Source organism: Phoca vitulina, unplaced genomic scaffold (assembly GCF_004348235.1).
Source record: "Phoca vitulina isolate PV1807 unplaced genomic scaffold, GSC_HSeal_1.0 scaffold13, whole genome shotgun sequence".
NCBI lineage: Eukaryota > Metazoa > Chordata > Mammalia > Carnivora > Phocidae > Phoca > Phoca vitulina.
In genome coordinates this window covers 187171-208309 of record NW_022589716.1, presented here as the reverse complement: position 1 = coordinate 208309, position 21139 = coordinate 187171, and the positions used below count along the sequence as shown (strand labels likewise).

Here is a 21139-nt window from a genome sequence, read left to right as displayed (position 1 = left end):
ACTCAATCTCAGGACCCTGAGATCGTAATTTGAGCCAACATCAAGGGTCAGATGCTTAAATGACTGAGCCACCCAGGGACCCCCCAAAATCTATATTTTAATTCATGTTCATTCATTTCTTCTCATTGTGCCTACAATAAGCCTACATCATTAATAGAATGAGATAAAATGCAGGCAACACTTACAGTGTTCCAGGTCCTTGTATCTCCTCTCCCTCCTCCACCCCTGACAGAGGTAGACATTCTTTTCCTAATTTTGCAATTATAGAAGTACATTCAGCAATTTTTTTTTTTTAAAGATTATTTATTTATTTATTTGACAGAGAGAGACACAGCTAGAGAGGGAACACAAGCAGGGGGAGTGGGAGAGGGAGAAGCAGGCTCCTGGTCGAGTAGGGAGCCCGATGCGGGGCTCGATCCCAGGACCCTGGGATCATGACCTAAGCCGAAGGCAGATGCTTAACGACTGAGCCACCCAGGCGCCCTACATTCAGCAATTTTAACTAAGCTACCTAATACCACACAATTAATAAGTAGCCAAAGCAGGATTTGAACCTAGGTCACTCTGAATCAAAGAAGATAGTAGGAAGGGAAAAATGAAGGGGGAGGGGGGGAATCAGAGGGGAAGACGAACCATGAAAGACTATGGACTCTGAGAAACAAACTGAAGGTTTTAGAGGGGAGGGCGGTGGGGAATGGGTTAGCCCGGTGATGGGTATTAAGGAAGGCATGTATTGCATGGAGCACTGGGTGTTATACACAAACAATGAATCATGGAACACTACATCAAAAACTAATGATGTAATGTACGGTGACTAACATAATAAAACAAAATTTTTTTAAAAATCATATTTGTTGAAAATACTCTAAGTTAGAAAGGAAAATGTCAATTGCTCTCTCTCAATCTCTCTGTCTCTCTCCAAATCATTTCTTTTTCTGAAGTACTATCTAAATATAAGCAGAATGCATATAGCATATACTAGAATTTAGAGTTTTTATTTTTTTAATTCTATTTTATATAAATTCAATTAATTAACATAAAATGTATTATTAGTTAGAGAGGTAGAGTTCAGTGATTCATCAGTCTTCTATAAAACCCAGTGCTCATTACATCACGAGCCCTTCTTAATGTCCATCAATAAGTTACCCCAACCCCCATCCACCTCCCCTCCAGCAACCCTCAGTTTGTTTCCTATACTTAGGAGTCTCTCATGTTTTGTCTCCCTTTCTGATTTCATCTTGTTTTATTTTTCCCACCTTTCCTCTATGCTCCTGTTCTGTTTCTTAAATTCCAGCTATGAGTGAGATCATATGATAACTGTCTTTCTCTGATTGAGTTATTTGGCTTAGAATAATACCCTCTAGTTCCATCCACATCACTGCAAATGGCAAGAATTCATTTTTTGATGGCTGAGTAGTATTCCATTGTATATATATACCACATCTTCTTTATCTATTTATCTGTCAGGGGACATCTGGGCTCTTTCTATAGTTTGGCTATTGTGGACATTGCTACTATAAACATTGGGGTGCAGGTGCACCTTTGGATCACTACATTTGTATCTTTGGGGTAAATACCTAGTAGTACAATTGCTGGGTCATAGGGTAGCTCTATTTTCAAATTTTTTGAGGAACCTCCATACTATTTTCTAGAGTGACTACCCCAGTTTGCATTCCCACCAACAGTGTAAGAAGGTTCCCTGTTCTCTGCATCCTTGCCAACATCTGATGTCTCCTGATTTATTAATTTTAGCAATTCTGACCTGTGTGGGGTGGTATCTCATTGTGGTTTTGATTTGTATTTCCCTGATGGCTAGTGATAATGAACATTTTTTCATGTGTCTGTATGTCATTTGTATGTCTTCTTTGGAGAAGTGTCTGTTCATTTCTTCTGCCCATTTCTTGACTGGATTATGTCTTTTGGGTGTTGATATGATAAGTTTTTTATAGATCTTGGATACAAGCCCTTTATCTGTAGTGTCATTTGTAAATATCTTCTCCCATTCCGTGGGTTGACTCTTTGTTTTGTTGACTGTTTTCTTTGCTGTGCAGAAGCTTTTTGTCTTGATGAAGTCCAAATAGTTCATTTTTGCTTTTATTTCCCTTGCCTTTAGAGATGTGTCTTGAAAGAAGTTGTTGTGGCCGATGTTAGAGGGGTTACTGCCTATGTTCTTCTCTAGGATTTTGATGGATTCCTGTCTCACATTGAGGTCTTTCATCCATTTAGAATCTATTTTTGTGTATGGTATAAGAAAACGGTCCAGTTTCATTCTTCTACATGCATCTGTCCAATTTTCCCAACACCAGTTGTTGAAGAGACTGTCTTTTTTCCATTGGATATTCTTTCTTGTTTTGCTGAAGATTAGTTGACCATAGAGTTGAAGGTCCATTTCTGGGCTCTCTATTCTGTTCCGCTGATTGTGTGTCTGTTTTTGTTTTTTTGGTTTTTGGGGGGTTTTTTTGTTGTTTTTTTTTTTTGCCAGTACCCTGCTGTCATGATGCTCACAGCTTTGTAATATACCTTGAAGTCAGGCATTGTGATGTCCCCATGTTTGTTTTTCTTTTTCAACATTCCCTGGCAATTTGGGGTGTTTTCTGGTTCCATACTAATTTTAGGATTATTTGTTCCAGCTCAGCAAAAATAAGTTAATGGTATTTTGGTAAGGATCGCATTGAATGTATAGATTGCTCTATGTAGCATAGACATTTTAACAATATTGTTCTCCTAATCCATGACCATGAATGTTTATCCATTTCTTTGTCTTCCTCAATTTCTTTCTTGAGTGTTCTAAAGTTTTCTGAGTATAGATTCTTTACTTTGTTGGTTAAGTTTATTCCTAGGTGTCTTATGGTTTTTGGTGTAACTGTAAATGGGATTGACTCCTTAATGTCTCTATCTTCTGTCTCATTGTGTTTGGAAATGCAACTGACTTCTGTGAATTGATTTTGTATCCTGCCACTTTGCTGAATTCCTGTATGAGTTTTAGGAATTTGGGGGTGGATGCATTCTTGAACACAGATAAACTACCAAAACTGAAACAGGAAGAAATAGAAAGCCTGGACAGACCCATAACCAGCAAGGACATTGAAGCAATAATCAAAAGTCTCCCAACAAACAAGAGTCCAGGGCTTCCCAGGGGAATTCTACAAAACATCTAAAGAACTGTTACCTATTCTTCAGAAGCAGTTTCAAGAAATAAAAGTGGAAGGAAAACTTCCAAACTCTTTCTATGAGTCCATCATTACCTTGATCCCAAAACCTGAACAAAGAACCCACCAAAGAGAATTATAGAGCAATATCCTTGATGAACATGGATGCAAAAATTCTCACCAAGATACTAGTCAATAGGTTCCAAAAGTACATTAAAAGGATTATTCACCTTAACCAAGTGTGATTTATTCCTGGGCAGCAAGGGTGGTCAAACATCTGCAAATCAATGTGATCACTATATTAATAAAAGAAAGGAAAAGAACCATATGATCCTCTCAATAGATGCGAAAAAGCATTTGACAAAATATAGCATTCTTTTTTTTTTTTTTTAGATGAAAATATTTTTTATTTTTTGAGAGGCAAGGACCCTCTCAGGCTCTGATAATACCTTTTCACATTCTGGAAAAATGCATTTGTATGCATTTTTTAGTTACAGGTATTTATTTTATGTTTGGGTTCTGCCATCTCTCTTTTTTTCTTTCTCTGCTTGACTTATTTCACTTAGCATAATCCCCTCCAATTCCATCCATGTCAATGCAAATGGGTGTTATACACAACTAATGAACCTTTGAACACTACATCAAAAACTAATGATGTACTATACAGTGGCTAACTGAACATAATAAAAAATATATAGCATTCTTTCTTGATTAAAACTCTTCACAGTGTAGGGATAGAGGGAACATACCTCAATATCATAAAAGCCATATACAAAAAGCCCACAGATAATATCATGCTCAATGGGGAAAGACTGAGAGTTTTTTCCCTAAGGTCAGGGACACATCACAGATGTCCACTATCACCACTGCTGTTCAATGCAGCACTAGAAGTCCTAGCCTCAGCAGTCAGACAACAAAAAGAAATGAAAGACATCTGAATCTGCAAAGAAGAAATCAAATTCTCACTCTTTGCAGATGACATGATACTCTATGTCAAAAACCCAAAAGATGGGTCTTTTTCTTGCTGTCCTCTTGGGGCTTATGGCCTAACTGCCCCTTGCCCATAATCTTGACAAATTCTTTGTGGTTAATTGTCTTATTTAGGACGTTTTGAAGAAGTCATTTCTGCAAGGGCTGCAAAGCAGTATATCAGTGAGCTCCTGTCTAAGCTTCAGAACAGGATCTCAAAGCTATTTTATTTTAGCTGTCCTGACTCCATATTTTCTTGTTGGAGACCCTGGCCCAGACTACCTAATTGTCCAAGTAACTCCTAACATCAAGACATCAACATCACCCGGGATGTTGTTAGAAATGCAGATCACTTGTTAGAAATGCAGAATCTCTGGGCCACCCAGGGAGCTGTGATGAGATTCTACATTTGTAGTGGGATCCATGTGGATTCATAGCACATTGAAGTGGAAGAGATGCTGGTCTAGATGGATTTCTCAGCGTTTATGGTTGACATTTGTGGCAGGATAATAAAACTGTAGGGGTGTTTTCCTTTGAATTATAGGTGTTTAGCAGCATCCCTTCAGACATCTCCAGACACCTCCAGGGGCAAATTCATTTCTGGCTGAGAACCACTGCCCCAGAGCTTGAAAAGTAGAGGCATCCTGACAAAATGACACTCAAGGCCACCACATATTCAGATTTTAAATGTAGACAGATCACTAGGCAGCACCAAGCATGGAGTTCATAAATGTACTTCCTCGGGGATAAGATGTTTATAAAAATTAAATCAAACAACACATATGAGATGTGAAGGTCATGTTATAATACATGAAAAGATCTAAACACACCTATTATAATAAACAATCATTTTATGACAAAGGACTATGTGGCAGCTCTTAACTTGTATAAAGTAAGAAATTCCTAATTGTAACAGCAAACGCCTACTGGAGCCAATGTGTGTAGTGGCCAAGGCTTATTATCAGAAGAACACACTTCTCCACCTAATTGAGAAGAAGAACAGACCATATGCGGAGGCTGGGTCCCCAACAGAAGTCAATGCTTTGAAGATAAAGAAACCTAATCAAGGAGAGTTACTGGGTTTTAGACATGGAAAAAACTATAGCTTTGAGCTGAGGTAAGATGCTAGGAGATTCACACAGCAAGATGAGAACAAGGTGAAGGAAAAGGGGTAAAAAAACCCCAAAAGCTGGATTCATGTTACCTCTAACCTAGTCTTTTGGGAACCAAGATTCTTTAGGAAAACATCCTTTCTGTCCAGAGAACTTTTCCACTTGGGAATCATGTGCATAGAGGCTGGAGTAACAAGAGGGAAATGTGCCTAATGAGCAGATACAGGGAGCTGTAAATACCTCCTCATCTCCAGTCCATCAACCTGTGCAACCTTGGACAGGAAGGGCCATGCTTCTTGTCTGTTTGTTCCAAGTCCTAATTCTGGCTGGGGGCCTATGTTTCACTCCTTCTTGCTGCCTTGGCTGAGGACAGAGTTTTAGTCCCTATCATCTGTCATCCAGGGGGAAATTTAGACTTCCACAACAACACCTTCCTTTCAGACACCCCAGCCAGGTGAGTCCAACACCCCAGTGGACCATGGATGACAGGGTCAGAGAGAATGGAAGCCAAGAACATTGACCGGTCATCACTTGAGAGTCAATTCAACTTAGCCCAGAATGAGTGATCCCTATGTTTTTTTGGTTTCCCGGATTAAGTTATTAATGTATTTATTCAGTGTTAATGTCAATTTCACAAGTGACAGCTACTCACACTTTTGATGGTCTTTCATATTCTTTATCATTAAATTGCTATTATAGGAATGTTAGAAAAAGTATGTTGAGATTGTTAAACTCAATGTGTGGATCTAATCAGGTGTGATCATAAATGTGTGTGTGATATGATATCCACAGACAGAATGATACAAAGCAAATTATTGAGTACAAAAAGAATTGTCATGGTGTAGGCAGGATTTATAGACCAATGTCTGGGCACGCCTTTGCACAATGGACAAAATCCAGAATGAGGACTAGAGTGTGCCCATTGGGTTTGTCAAAGGAGAGATCAATACCCAAAGCCCAAGAATGTCAATAAGAGATGCCACATAAGAAAAGGGAGCAAGGGGATAACCTCATCCCCTACAAGACCCCATAGAAATGAATTGGCCAAATAATGATGCAGGAGATACAGGAAAAATAAGTCTTCTATGTTTGATATAAAAATGCCCAACTTTTGTTGTATTGTGTATACGTCCTTTTGTGAAGTGTTGGTTTATCTGTTTTCTCATTTTTGGGAATGTACACTATTAGTATATATTTATTAATATTTATATATATTATTTGTCCATGGGAGGCTTAAGAATTGGCATTTCTGTTCTTTGCAGGGTAAAGATCAGTGATCTGGCCTACTTGGGTTGGATTCATTCCTAGCATAATCAGGATGGAGGCGCTGAGAAAGACAGGGGAATAACACAACCCAGGAGGCCACGGTGTCCTGTGTGTGTGACTTGTAGTGTGTGAGAAGTCCCCACAACAGGGTGCCAGGACTCATAACTCCCAACATGACACAACACAGGGGCCAGAACTCGATCAAGAGAGGCCACTAAGAAGGGGATCTTGTTCAATTCATGGGATGCCTTTGCAACACGATGAATACAGTGGCAGAGGCAGTGTGGACAAGGAAGTCCTTGTGCCTTGAGGGTTCAGAGGTAGCAGAGAGGCCACTTCCCTGCTCAGCATGTCTGATAGTGTCTCTCCTCAATCTTTCTCCTGTTCATTCCCCCTTGCAGCACTGGCTTTGCTTCTTTGACTTGAACATTGGAAACAAGTACCTTCCTTGGGGCCTTTGCACTGGCCATTCCCTCTGCTGGGCACACATTTCCCCCATAATCCTTGATCTGCCTCCATCTCTTACTTGAGATCTGTGTTCCAATGTCACCTTGTTTGCAGAATTGGTCTCCATACCCATGAAAATAGCATGCCGTATTCACTCTCTGCTTTATCCCTGCTTTCCTTTTCTTCATACCACCTGCCACCATCAGAAATGTAATTAATTTTCTTATTTGTTAATTTATTCTTTCTCCATCATTGAGTGATAGGGACTTTTTTTCTCCAGCACCCTTTACTCCTTGCCTATAGAATGCCTAAAACATTGCTAACACTCAATTTGTATTTCTGAAATTTGGAATAATTTTTTAATCAAAACTGTAGAATACATGGCTTTTTGGGAAAAAAGGGGATTGGAAGAAAAATCCATCACTCTGCTGATACAGGGGATTCACTGAAGGGGACCATATCCATGCACAACATATTGAAATGAATTTCTAGACTACAAAATATAAAAAGTAGCATTTGAAATCTGTGACTAATAAATGTTTGTTTAAGAATTAGTCATGCTTTTTGCTTCTTTCCTTGAAGTCACCTCCACCACATGGGACCAGGCAATGATACACAAAATTTCAGAGTTTCTTCTTCTTGGCTTATCAGAGGACCCAGAACTACAGCCCTTTTTATTTGGGCTTTTCCTCTCCATGTATTTGATCACTGTGTTTGGAAACCTGCTCATCATCCTGGCCGTCAGCACGGACCCCAACCTCCACACCCCATGTACTTCTTCCTTGGCAACCTGTCCTTAGTAGACATCTGTTTCACTTCCACCACTGTCCCCAAGATGCTGGTGAATATACAGACACAGAGCAAAGTTATAACCTATGCAGGCTGTGTCACACAGATTTATTTCTTTATACTCTTTGCTGTGTCAGAAATCTTCCTCCTGAGTGTGATGGCCTATGACCGGTTTGTGGCCATCTGTCACCCCCTGCACTACACAGTCATCATGAACCCCCGGCTCTGTGGACTGCTGGTTCTGGTGTCCTGGATCATGTGTATCCTGAATTCCTTATTACAAAGTTTGATGATGTTGCGGCTTTCCTTCTGTACACAATTCCAAATCCCCCACTTTTTTTGTGAACTCAATCAGATGATCCAACTTGCCTGTTCTGACACCTTTCTTAATAACTTGGTGATGTATTTTGCAGCTGTCCTGCTGGGGGGTGGGCCTTTTGCTGGGATCCTTTACTCTTATTCTAAGATTGTTTCCACCATACATGGAATATCGTCAGCCCTGGGTAAGTATAAGGCATTTTCCACCTGTGCATCTCACCTTTCAGTTGTCTCCTTATTTTGTTGTACAGTCCTAGGAGTGTACCTTAGCTCTGCTGCTCCCCAGAGCTCCCATGCAAGTGCAGTAGCCTCGGTGATGTACACAGTGGTCACACCCATTCTGAACCCCTTCATCTACAGTCTGAGGAACAAAGACATGAAAAGGGCTCTGAAAGCATTCTTTGTGAAGGAGACACTACATGGCCAATTGTTATAAGACTGAACATTTGCCTACAATTGCTTAATCTCAGCTTCCTGAGCAAAATTTTATTGGATAAATATTCGTATTCATTTCCTACTACTATGTAAAATGACTACGTTAGTATTTAAACACATTTATGTTCTTAGCATTCAGGGGATCAGAAGCCTGAAATGGCTCTCATTGGGCTAAAAATATTTGCAAGACTTGGTTCATTCTGGAAGCTACAGGGAAGAATCTATTTACTTTTCCAAGCTCATAAAATAGTGTAAAAAAATCTAAATATATTTCTTATAATTAAGAAATCCTTCACAATGAGGGACCAAATGACAACTCTTAATTTACAAGTATGATTCCTAATCATTTGGCAAATGTGTCATGAAGCTACGGGATGTCTTGCTCAAGGATTATATAACAAACAAACAAGAAACTTAGTTCTCCTTTTTGAAAAGGAAAACAACAATTTTCTGTAGATGGCAGGACTTTGTGTCCACCACAGGTCAACATTTTGGAGATCCAAGGGATCTAACCCAGACAGATTGCTCAGTCCTAGACTTTGGGAAAAGTTAAAATCAGTGCCCACTCTCACCACTGTTGTTCAACATAGTACTAGAAGTCCTAGCAACAGCAATCAGACAACAAAAAGAAATAAAAGGTATTCAAATTGGCAAAGAAGAAGTCAAACTCTCTCTTTTCGCAGATGACATACTTTATGTGGAAAACCCAAAAGACTCCACCCCCAAATTACTAGAACTCATACAGCAATTCAGTAATGTGGCAGGATACAAAATCAATGCACAGAAATCACTTGCTTTCTTATACACTAACAACGCAACTGTAGAAAGAGAAATTAGAGAAATGATTCCATTTACAATAGCACCAAAAACCATAAGATACCTCGGAATAAACCTAACCAAAGAGGTAAAGGATCTATACTCTAGGAACTACAAAACACTCATGAAAGAAATTGAAGAAGACACAAAAAGATGGAAAAATATTCCATGCTCATGGATCGGAAGAATAAACATTGTTAAAATGTCTATGCCAGCCAGAGCAATGTATACCTTCAATGCCATCCCAATCAAAATTCCAATGGCATTTTTCAAAGTGCTGGAACAAAGAATCCTAAAATTTGTATGGAATCAGAAAAGACCCTGAATCGCCAAGGAAATGTTGAAAAAGAAAAACAAAGCTAGGGGCAACACGTTGCCCGATTTCAAGCTATCTTACAAAGCTGTGATCACCAAGACAGCACGGTACTGGCACAAAAACAGACATATAGACCAATGGAACAGAATAGAGAACCCAGATATGGACCTTCAATTCTATGGTCAAATAATCTTTGACAAAGCAGGAAAAAATATGCAATGGAAAAAAGACAGTCTCTTCAATAAATGGTGCTGGGAAAATTGGACAGCCACATGCAGAAGAATGAAACTCGACCATTCTCTAACACCATTCACAAAGATAAACTCAAAGTGGATGAAAGACCTCAATGTGAGACAGGAATCCATCAAAATCCTAGAGGAGAACATAGGCAGTAACCTCTTTGACATCGGCCACAGCAACTTCTTTCAAGATACATCTCCAAAAGCTAGTGAAACAAAAGCAAAAATGAACTTTTGGGACTTCACCAAGATAAAAAGCTTCTGCACAGCAAAGGAAACAGTCAACAAAACAAAGAGGCAACCCACAGAATGGGAGAAGATATTTGCAAAGGACACTACAGATAAAGGGCTGGTATTCAAGATCTATAAAGAACTTCTCAAACTCAACACCCAAAAAACAAATAATCAAGGTCAATAAATGGGCAGAAGACATGAACAGACACTTCTCTGAAGAAGACATACAAATGGCTAACAGACACATGAAAAAATGTTCATCATCATTAGCCATCAGGGAAATCCAAATCAAAACCACACTGAGATACCACCTTACACCAGTTAGAATGGCAAAAATGGACAGGGAAAGAAACAACAAATGTTGGAGAGGTTGTGGAGAAAGGGGAACCCTCTTACACTGTTGGTGGGAATGCAAGTTGGTACAGCCACTTGGAAAACAGTGTGGAGGTTCCTCAAAAATTTAAAAATAGAGCTACCCTATGACCCAGCAATTGCACTCCTGGGTATTGACCCCAAAGATACAGATGTAGTGAAAAGAAGGGCCACATGCACCCCAATGTTCATAGCAGCAATGTCCGCAATAGCCAAACTGTGGAAAGAGCCAAGTTGCCCTTCAACAGATGAATGGATAAAGAAGATGTGGTCCATATATACAATGGAATATTGCTCAGCCATCAGAAAGGATGAATACCCAACTTTTACATCAACATGGATGGGACTGGAGGAGATTATGCTAAGTGAAATAAGTCAAGCAGAGAAAGTCAATTATCATATGGTTTCACTTATTTGTGGAACATAAGGAATAACATGGAGGATGTTAGGAGAAGGAAGGGAAAAATGGGGGTGGGGGAATTGGAGGGAGAGATGAACCATGAGAGACTAGGGACCTGAGAAACAAACAGGGTTTTAGAGGGGAGGGGGGAGGGGGAATTGGTTAGCCCAGTGATGGGTATTAAGGAGGGCACATACTGCATGGAGCACTGGGTGTTATACGAAAACAATGGATCATGGATCACTACATCAAAAACTAATGATGTATTGTATGGTGACTAACATAACATAATAAAATTTTTTTAAAAAAAGTTAAAATCAGGGTTGGGATAAGGCACAAGGAGGTCTGAACTCTGGGAGCAGTGGAGTTGCTGAGGAAGGAGTAATTAACTCTGGATTCACTTGGTTATAAGTTGGTCTGTTGGGAACACACAATCTCCAGGAAAAGTTTCCTTTGTGTCCACACCAGTGTCCCACAGGGAAATCATGTGCTTGGAGGTTGGAGGAGCAGGAGGGAAATGTGTCTCATGAACAGACAGACGAAGCTCTAAATATCTCCTGTGTGGCAGTCCCTCTGTCTGTGCCACTGTAGGCTGGATGGGACCTGATTGTTGCTTCTGGAGTCCTAAGCTTGGCTGGGAGACTAACTCCAGCCTCTTTCCTGCCGGCTTGTGTAGGGACAGTTTAGTCACCATCATCCCCACCCAAGAGGAATTCAGACTGCCACAGGGAGATCTTTCCCTCAGAGTTGCCATTCAGGTGAGTCCCAGAGCCCAGAAGGTCCTGCAGGAAAGGGTCAGACACAATCCAAGCCAGGTGCATTGACCTGAGGTCACCTGACAGCCACCAGCCTGGCCCAAAACCTAGAGATCTCTACGCTCATTTGCTTGCCTGATGAGCTGATTAATGGATTCATAGATGATGTTAAAGTAAGGAATGAACATTGAGCTCAGCAGTACATGGGTGATTGTTGACAATGACGTCAGGGGGTGGGAGGCATAAAGTACTTCTAGTAAAAATAGAACACAACCAGTGAGTTTTGCAGTTAAAGGGAGTAGGAATATTAGGGATGGAGGGATGTCCAGTGAAGTCAAGGCATTTCTTTTTTTGTCTTTAAATGCGGCATATTAGACTGCTTCCATATTGATGAGAAAGACCTAGACTGATTTATTGCTTGCAGATATGACCTTGCAACAGTAATTTATGAGACATACATTTTTCACAGTGTCCCCTGTTACTCTCAGTATTCACATGAAAATAATGATCTGACAATGAAAATGATGTGAAGGAGCTTTGCTTTGCAATGATTTCATTACCCAGGGAGCTGAACATATTTATGGATTAGTTATTCATTGGTTTTCTGTATTGTATATTGTCTTTACTAGGTCTTTACATTTGTACAATGAAGTCAGAGGTTTTTTATTCCCATTTTTTATTGCATTCTTTCAAACAAGAAATTGGAGGGGCGGTTGTTTTTATTTTACCAACTTTGTTGTTTGCATTGAGTTCTCTTGTGTATGTATAGACGTATATGTGGAAAACTGTGTATTAGTAGTGTGGGCTCAAATCCATCACTTGGTTATATGGTGTTCTCTATATTGCTTTATTTATTATCCATCCTGAAAAATTGAGCTGTCACTAATATTCTTCACTTGCCAATCCTTGCAATAAACAAAATGAAAATAAATGTTAATTTGTACATTGAGTGCTAATAAATCACCTCTATACGTATTTCTCATTTGTTTTTGCACATCTGTCATTCCACATCAGGGTCCTTTTGTCTCTTTGTGATGAGATCCATTTTCTAAAAGTTGCATCATCTTTGACCATCATCTCTTCTTTACATTTGACTGAAGATTGCCTTTAGCTTCCATGAGCACATTTTAATCCATATATCTTTATGTAAGAAAAAATTTATCACTTAGAGAGTGCTTCCTCCCCAGTTGTAAATGTCATTCTCTCATATTCTTTTATTCCAAGTCTTTGGACATTAAATCTGGAATTAGTGACTCACCTTGATAGCACACAATTATTCTTTTATGTCTTTATATACATTAGTTTTAGATTCTCATATAATTTTGTTTCAGATGGTTGTTTTGAAAACGCTACACTTGACCTAATTTCATTCCTCCTGACAATCTTTATTCCTTAAGTTCTTAGTGTTTTTAAAACTTCTCTTCCTAGATGATGCACACATACACATTTATAGACAATAATAATGGATGAGTAGTATCCTGTGCTCATCATAAATGCTCTTCAGTTTTAGGGTAGTCTTTTTTTTTCTACCTGTTTCCATTCTTTCTTCTTTCTCAGTAATACATCATGGACTTGCCCCAGTCAACTAGGGTAATGCTGATTATTTCAGGGTCTACATAATATTTTCATGATGTGGTTGTGTTACTCACACTTTGAAAGCATTTTCTTTCTCAATACATTGCTGTTATAACAATTGTCAAAAATATTTGGAGATTGTTATGTTAAAAATCTGTTTCTCCAATGGAGGAAATACTGTTCCCCAGGGGGGGAACTGAGGAATTCAGAGTCACATGGGAGGTGTCAGGAGAGGCCAGGGATGTTCTAAACATCCTATAAAGCTCAGGACACAGGCCACCACAGAGAATACACTGGACCAGAATGTCAATAGTGTCAAGATTGAGAATTTCTGAGCTGAAGAATATGTGTATTTTCGTATTTATAGCTATCTTTAGGTTGTTTTCCCAACATTGTAACAGTTCACATTTCTGCCAGCAAAATTAGAGAAACTTCCTTTGCTAGCTTTTAAAAAACTTCCAACCCAATCAGCACAAGAGATCTTTACATTGTGTCACAGGCTGAGTGTGCAAGAAATTTCTTGTTGTTTTCTATTTTCTATCCATTACTAAATTTGAGCAAATATTTATGTACTTGATCACCATGTTCATTATTAGATTCCCCTGATTATTATATGTCCATAAACTCTTTGTCTATTCTGCAGTTAGCAGTATTTCAAATGCAATTCACAGACTATTATTTATTGACTTTTGATTGGATCTATTTTCCATAAAAAGTTTTAAATTTTATATAGGTAAATATGACTGTCCATGGGAAGCTTGATAATGGGAATGTCAGGTAGCATTTTACATTGTTTAGGGGAATGATCACTGATCTGGCCAGCCTGAGTTACAGCCACTCCAGGTTTATCCTTGGGGCTGCAGATGAAGAGTCATGGTAAGAACACAGCCCAGGGAGCAATGAATTGGGGTGTGTGTAAGTATGTGTCTGTGCATGTGTGTGTGTGAGTGCTTTGTGGAGTGAGAAGAGTCCAAGAGCTAGGGTTCACAGACTAATATATTCCAAGGTGACTCTCATAATACAGAGACCCAAACTCAATCACCAGATGGTACCCAGGAGGGGCTCTATTTCAATTTAGAGGATGCCTTTGCAGGTAGATTATAAAATACAAGAAGTATATAGTGTGGGTGAGTGACTCCTTTTTCTTGAAGTTTAACCAGCAGCAAAGTGACCTACATCTTTGACAAAGCAGGAAAAAATATGCAATGGAAAAAAGACAATCTCTTCAATAAATGGTGCTGGGAAAATTGGACAGCTATATACAGAAGAATGAAACTCGACCATTCTGTTACACCATACACAAAGATAAACTCTAAATGGATAAAAGGCCTCAATGTGAGACAGGAATACACCAAAATCCTAGAGGAGAACATAGGCAGTAACCTCTTTGACCTCAGCCACAGCAACTTCTTTCAAGACATGTCTCCAAAGGCAAGGGAAACAGAAATAAAAATGAACTTTTGGGACTTCATCAAGATAAAAAGCTTCTGCACAGCAAAGGAAACAGTCAACAAAACAAAGAGGCAACCCACAGAATGGGAGAAGATATTTGCAAATGACACTACAGACAAAGGGCTTATATCCAAGATCTATAAAGAACTTCTCAAACTCAACACCCAAAAAACAAATAATCAAGTCAAAAAATGGGCAGAAGACATGAACAAACACTTCTCCAAAGAAGACATACAAATGGCTAACAGACACATGAAAAAATGTTCATCACAATTAGCCATCAGGGAAATTCAAATCAAAACCACACTGAGATACCACCTTACACCAGTTAGAATGGCAAAAATTAACAAGGCAGGAAACAACAAATGTTGGAGAGGTTGTGGAGAAAGGAGAACCCTCTTACACTGTTGGTGGGAATGCAAGTTGGTACAGCCTGTGATATATTATTAATATGTTTATTTGTCTCTGTTCTTTCTCCATCATTGGATTATAGTGGCTTTCGGTATTCAGGATCCTGTACTCATGGCTAGCCATTGTCTGGACCATGTTTGACACTCAATACATATTCCTCGAATGCATGAAAGATATTCTTAATAAAACAGTAGAATGCATGACCTCTGTGGGGGAAGGAGGGAAATGAGGCAAAATGCCTCATCAGAGATGGAACAGGAGGGAATCTCTTCGGGGAGACAGTACCTACACTAGATACCAAAATTAACTTCTTAACTCTAAAATATAAATTGTCGCATTTCAACTATGTGAGCTATGCTATTCATGAAAAATTAATGATGTCTTTTTTCTCTTTCCTGATAGTGCAACCACATGCAATCAGGCAATGATACTAGGATATCAGAATTCCTTCTTCTGGGATTTTCAGAGGGACCGGAACAGCAGCCTCTCGTATTTGGGCTCTTCCTCTCCATGTACCTGATAACTGTGCTTGGAAACCTGCTCATCATCCTGGTTGTTGTCTCTGACTCCCATCTTTACACCCCCATGTACTTCTTCCTCTCCAACCTGTCATTTGCAGACACCTGTTTCACCTCCACCACCATCCCCAAGATGCTGTGGAACATCCAGACTCAGAGCCAAGTCATCACCTATGCAGACTGCATTACACAGATGTACTTTTTCATAATCTTTTCAGGGTTGGATATCTATCTTCTGGCTGTGATGGCCTATGACCGCTTTGTGGCCATCTGTCACCCCCTGCAGTACATGGTCATCATGAACCCCTGGCTCTGTGGACTGTTGGTACTGGTGTCCTGGCTCACAAGTGTCTCGCATTCCTTGTTACAGACCTCAATGGTGTTGCAGCTATCCTTCTGTACAGAGGTGGAAATCCCCCACTTTTTCTGTGAACTCAATCAGATGATCCAACTTGCATGTTCTGACACCTTTCTCAATTACATGGTAATGTATTTTGCAGCTATGCTGCTTGCTGGTGGTCCCCTTTCTGGGATCCTTTACTCTTATTCTAAAATAGTTTCCTCCATTCATAGAATCTCCTCAGCTAAGGGCAAATATAAAGCTTTTCCACCTGTGCATCTCACCTCTCTGTTGTCTCCTTATTTTTTTGTACCAGCCTAGGAGTGTACCTTAGCTCTGCAGTTACCCAGAGCTCCCATTCAGGTGCAGTAGCCTCGGTGATATACACGGTGGTCACACCCATGTTGAACCCCTTCATCTACAGCCTGAGGAACAAAGACATAAAGAGGGCTCTGAAAAGAATCATTGGGGTTCCAGTGATGTAAGGGCCAATGATCCTGGGGCTGAAGAAGTTCCCATGATTGCAGGGCTCAGTCTCAGAGCCAGGAACTGCCATTGTTCAATCAGGCTGTGGAAGTAGAATCTGCCCCTTCTATTTATTTTCTGGAATTTCCATTTGTTTGAATTCAACTTCTGCATTTGTTTAAGTACCTCACTTTATTAAGCTTCTGCTCTAGCTGATAAACTTCAATAGTAGAGTAATCATGAATTCTGTCCCCAAATATCTGTACAAATGCCTAGAATGGGAAGAAGTAGATTTTTATAATTTCTCTCAGTTCTCGTTGTTTTTATAATTGTGTCTCTTTGTTAGGACTGTATAACTAGCCATTCTGAAAACATGTGTCTTTATATAACACCTTTATTATCAAATGAGATTGTCTGGTGGGGAGTTGTTCTGACCTATTCTGCACTACTTATCATTCTCTACCTTGTATTTCTAAAGGTCATCCACGATGTTGTGTGGAGTTGTAGTTCACGTCTTTCTTCAACTAATAGATGATATTTATTTAATTTATATATGTAGGTTAATCTTACAGTTTATGGGGAAAAAATTTTACCAAATGTAAATTGCCTTAATTGTATTCCGCTATTTCTATACCCATATGTGACACTTTGCCTTCTTCCCAGTTACAAGACATTTCTCCCACCCCTGTCAGATGTGACTCAGCTCTGGGTGCTTTTGACCCAGTATGAGTCATACACCATTAGAATTTTAAATTCTCACTAATTTATTAGCGTATAATTACATGGAGTAAGTTGCACATATATTAAATGTACATTTTGCTGAAATAAAGGCGCCATACTTGAATTAAGCATACCTATTGTATGGGTCCATTTGTAAGAACTTGAGAAGAGGCACAGGAAGTTTTATCTGCATTTTTATGTTATTGTTAAAAATGTAATTCACCTGGACATCCATCTCCTTATTTCTGAAGGTAATGTGGAACTTGAAATGAAAGTTGTGAGGAATAAATAAAATGCTGAATACACTTTGTTGAGTGCAAAGAAAAGATTTGATAGGGAGGAGTGTGTGTATGTACGTGAGTGTGTGCGCTCATGCACATCTTTCTTTCAAATAAACATGCTCACACACATGTGTGCACACATACACACACTGGTTTATAATCCCAACTATTATGTCGAAAGAAAACTTCAGAGAAATTTGCAGAATATTGTAATGAAAAGGAATGTTTGCATGAATGTGAAATAGAAAGAATGTAGAAATTTTGACACAAAGATATAAAGTAGAATGAGTGATTAATGTAAAAAAAAAAACTTTAGGATGGGGTACCTAGGTGGCCCAGTCAGTGGAGCATCTGACTCTAGGTTTTGACTCAGGTCAAGATCTCATGGTTGCAGGATCGAGCCCCACATCAGTCTCCATGCTCACTGTGGAGTGTGCTTAAGTTTCTCTTTCTCTCTCTGCCACTCCCCTCCCCCACTCTCTCTCTTTCTCTCTCAAATAAATAAATAAATCTTTTTTTTAAAGCCTTTAGGGTGACTTAATTTTAATAATGAATTACTTTTCCTATCTTAATGCCTCAAAGGCCTCAAAATCAGAACCATATTTGCATTTATGCAGTGGAAAATCCTCTGTACCATCTGATGGGGCCAAATATCTCCAAATTCATGCTAATTTCTCTGTTTAATGTGGGATTTCAACACAAAATTCCCAAGGGAAGCTAACTGAATTATTTAAGAGGCTCAAACTCAGTTCCTGCAAACAATATCTTATTGGATAAATATCTATATTAGATTCCTTTCACTGTTGCCACAAATTACCTCACTAGTGTCTAAAAACAAATAATTCTCTGAAAATTTTAGAGATCAGAAGCATGAAAGGGTTGTCATTGGACTAAAATAATGATGTTAGTGGGCCAGAATCCTTCTGGATGCTCTGGAGGAGAACAGTCCCTTTCTTGCTCCAGTGTCCAGTGGCCCCTGTATTCCTTGGCTCATGGCCTTTCTTCTGTCTGTGAAACCAGCACAACAGTAGTTTCAAGTGTCTCTCTGACTCAATTCTTCTTCCTCCCTCTTCCACATTTAGAGGACCATTATGATTGTGCTAGTCCAATGTGGATAATCCAGGCTTATCTTAGTATGATAATGACTAGTAGTTTTATTCCATCTGCTATCTTAACTACCCTGCTAAGTAAGCTAACATTTTCAAAAGTTCTTCAGGATGACATCTTTTGGAGGCCCTTCTTTTGCCTACTACAAAATCTTTTTCATATATATTAATTGATATACTTCAAGAGCCCACCTTTTTCCTTCTTTCTTTCTTTTTTTCTTTCTTTCTTTCTTTCTTTCTCTTTCTTTCTTTCTTTCTTTCTTTCTTTCTTTCTTTTCTTTCTTTCTTTCTTTCTTTCTTTTTTCTCTCTTTCTTTCTTTCTCTCTCTTTCTCTTTCTTTCTTTCTTTATCAGTATAATTCTTTATTACTCTCTCTATGTAAATTTCTATTTTTAATTTTTTTATTATGTTCAATTAGTCAGACTATAGCACATCATAAGTTTTGATGTAGTGTTCAATGATTCATTAGTTGCATATAACACCCAGTGCTCATCCCAACACGTGTCTTTCTTAATACCCATCAAGAGTCCTTCTATTTAAAAAATTGAGCACAGAATTTTTCACCACCCGAAGAGTGAGTGAAAAACTATTCATTCAAAAATATGTGCAAGGAAGATTCTTGGTGGAGAAGACCTAAAATTACCTACATGTGACTCTAACACAGGTCCACAGCTTTGCTCTCAAACTGTGCTCCTCAGACCAGGCCCTACAGCATCACCACCACCTGGGAGCTGATTAGAAATGCAGAGTCTCTAGGGTGACCCGGGTGGCTCAGTCGGTTAAGCATCTGACTCTTGGATTTGGGTCAGGTCATGATCTCAGAATTGTGAGATCTAGCCCCATGTGGGGCTCCATTTTCAGCACAGAGTCGGCTTGACCTTCTCTCTCTTCCTCTCCCTTTGCCCCTCTCCCTGCTCATTCTCTCTATAAATAAATAAATAAATAAATAAATAAATAAATAAATAAATAAATAAAAACTTTAAAAAAATGCATAGTCTTTGGGCCCACTGGAGACCTGAGGAGTCAGAATTTGCATTTTAATGACAAACTTTGGTGATTTGCATGCACACTGAAGGTAGAGAAGAGCTGGTCTAGAATCCTATTTCTCACCTTCTCACTGTGGACACTGGGGCTGAATAATTACTTTTGTTGGTTGCTGGCCTGTGGGTTACAGGTGTTTTGCAGCAGCCCTTCAGATATGGCCAAATATCCCCAGTTGAAAACCACCATACCAGAATTTCAGAACTAAAAGCATCCTGACATAATTCTAATAAAAAATCTCATCCATCCCTTACTTGGTTTATACATTAGAGCAGAACATAAATCCCTCTGAGCCCCATTTCTACAATAGAGAATGGAGTTCATTAAAGTACTACCTCACAGAATGAACATTTGTCAAAAATAAATTTGACACGCTCTGTAATGTGCTAAGCTAGGTTGTGGTGCATGAAATGTAAATGTATCTCTTCCAATTAATGAGCACTTCATAATAAGGGACTAAATGCCAGTTCTTAACTTGTGATCTAACTATGATATGCTTAATTGTTTTGGCTAAACTATCATGAAGCTAAGGAGCGCAGTAAGCAAGATTTTAGAGTAAAGGAATAAATGTCTCCCCTTTCTTGAAGAAGGAAATAGTAATTTTCTAGAGATACCAGGGGTTGTGTCCCCACCATAAATCAATGCTTTGAAGACCCAAGGAAACTAGTCAGATGAATTCCTTAGTATTAGACTTTTGAGAAAACTTTAAGTCAGGGTTGTGATCAAGTGCTGGGAAGTTTAAACCTCTGTAAATGGGAAAATTATTGGAGAAAAAGTAATAAAAACTGAATTCACTTGGCATACAATGTGGTCTCCTAGGAACAGAGAATCAAGCAGAAATAACTCCATTCTGTCCAGACCAGTATCCCCAGGAGAAATCATGCACTTAAAGGTTGGAACACCAAGAGAGAAATGTGCCTAATGAGCAGATGTGGGGAGCTGTAAATCCCTCTTCTACAGAACCTCAGCATGGGCATTTTGGTTGGATGGAACATTGTTGTTGTTTTTGGAGTCCTAAGTCTGGCTGGGAGACCAATGCTTGATACCCTCCTGCTGTCTTGTCGGCAGACAGAGTTTGATCTCCATCATCAACTATACAGGAAGGAACTGTGACTTGCAAAGGGAAAGCTTGCTTCTGAGTTCTCATGCAGGTGAGTTCAAGAGCCCAGCAGTCACTGCAGGAGAGGTTCAGAGGGAACAGAAGCCAAGACTTCTACCTAAGGTCACTGAGAATCCATCCAGCAGAGCCAGGATACCAGAGATCATAGTAGTTGTTTGCTGGTTTTACCAATAAATTAATGTATTTATGTAGGATGCTAAAAAGAAAAGTGAACATTGCAATCAGAAGTAATTAATAATTAAATAGTTAAATAATTAAATAGTATTAATGGAAGCCAGTTAGAAGGAATGGGGAAGCATAAGGTGCTTCCAGTAAAAGTAGAACAGAAGTTCAAGGATCTTATTCATTAATGGGAGTCCACAGATAGGGTATTAGCTGTGGAGAGATATACAGTGAAGTGAGGGCATGTCCTTTTATTTTAAGATGGGACATCTTAGACTATGCTTCCATATGGATGAGAAAGATCCCGATCAAGGGATGGTTGCAAACGCAT

At 39.2% G+C, this 21139-nt stretch overlaps 2 pseudogenes across 1 annotated transcript; both read left to right on the top strand.

The window, feature by feature from the left end:
• Positions 1-7638: 7638 nt before the first annotated feature.
• On the top strand, positions 7639-8486 carry LOC116636899 (annotated as a pseudogene).
• Positions 8487-15466: 6980 nt separating this feature from the next.
• Positions 15467-16398, top strand: LOC116636897 (annotated as a pseudogene). Its single transcript, XR_004300404.1, has one exon. The product of XR_004300404.1 is annotated as an olfactory receptor 7A5-like (transcript).
• The last annotated feature ends 4741 nt before the right edge of the window (positions 16399-21139 follow it).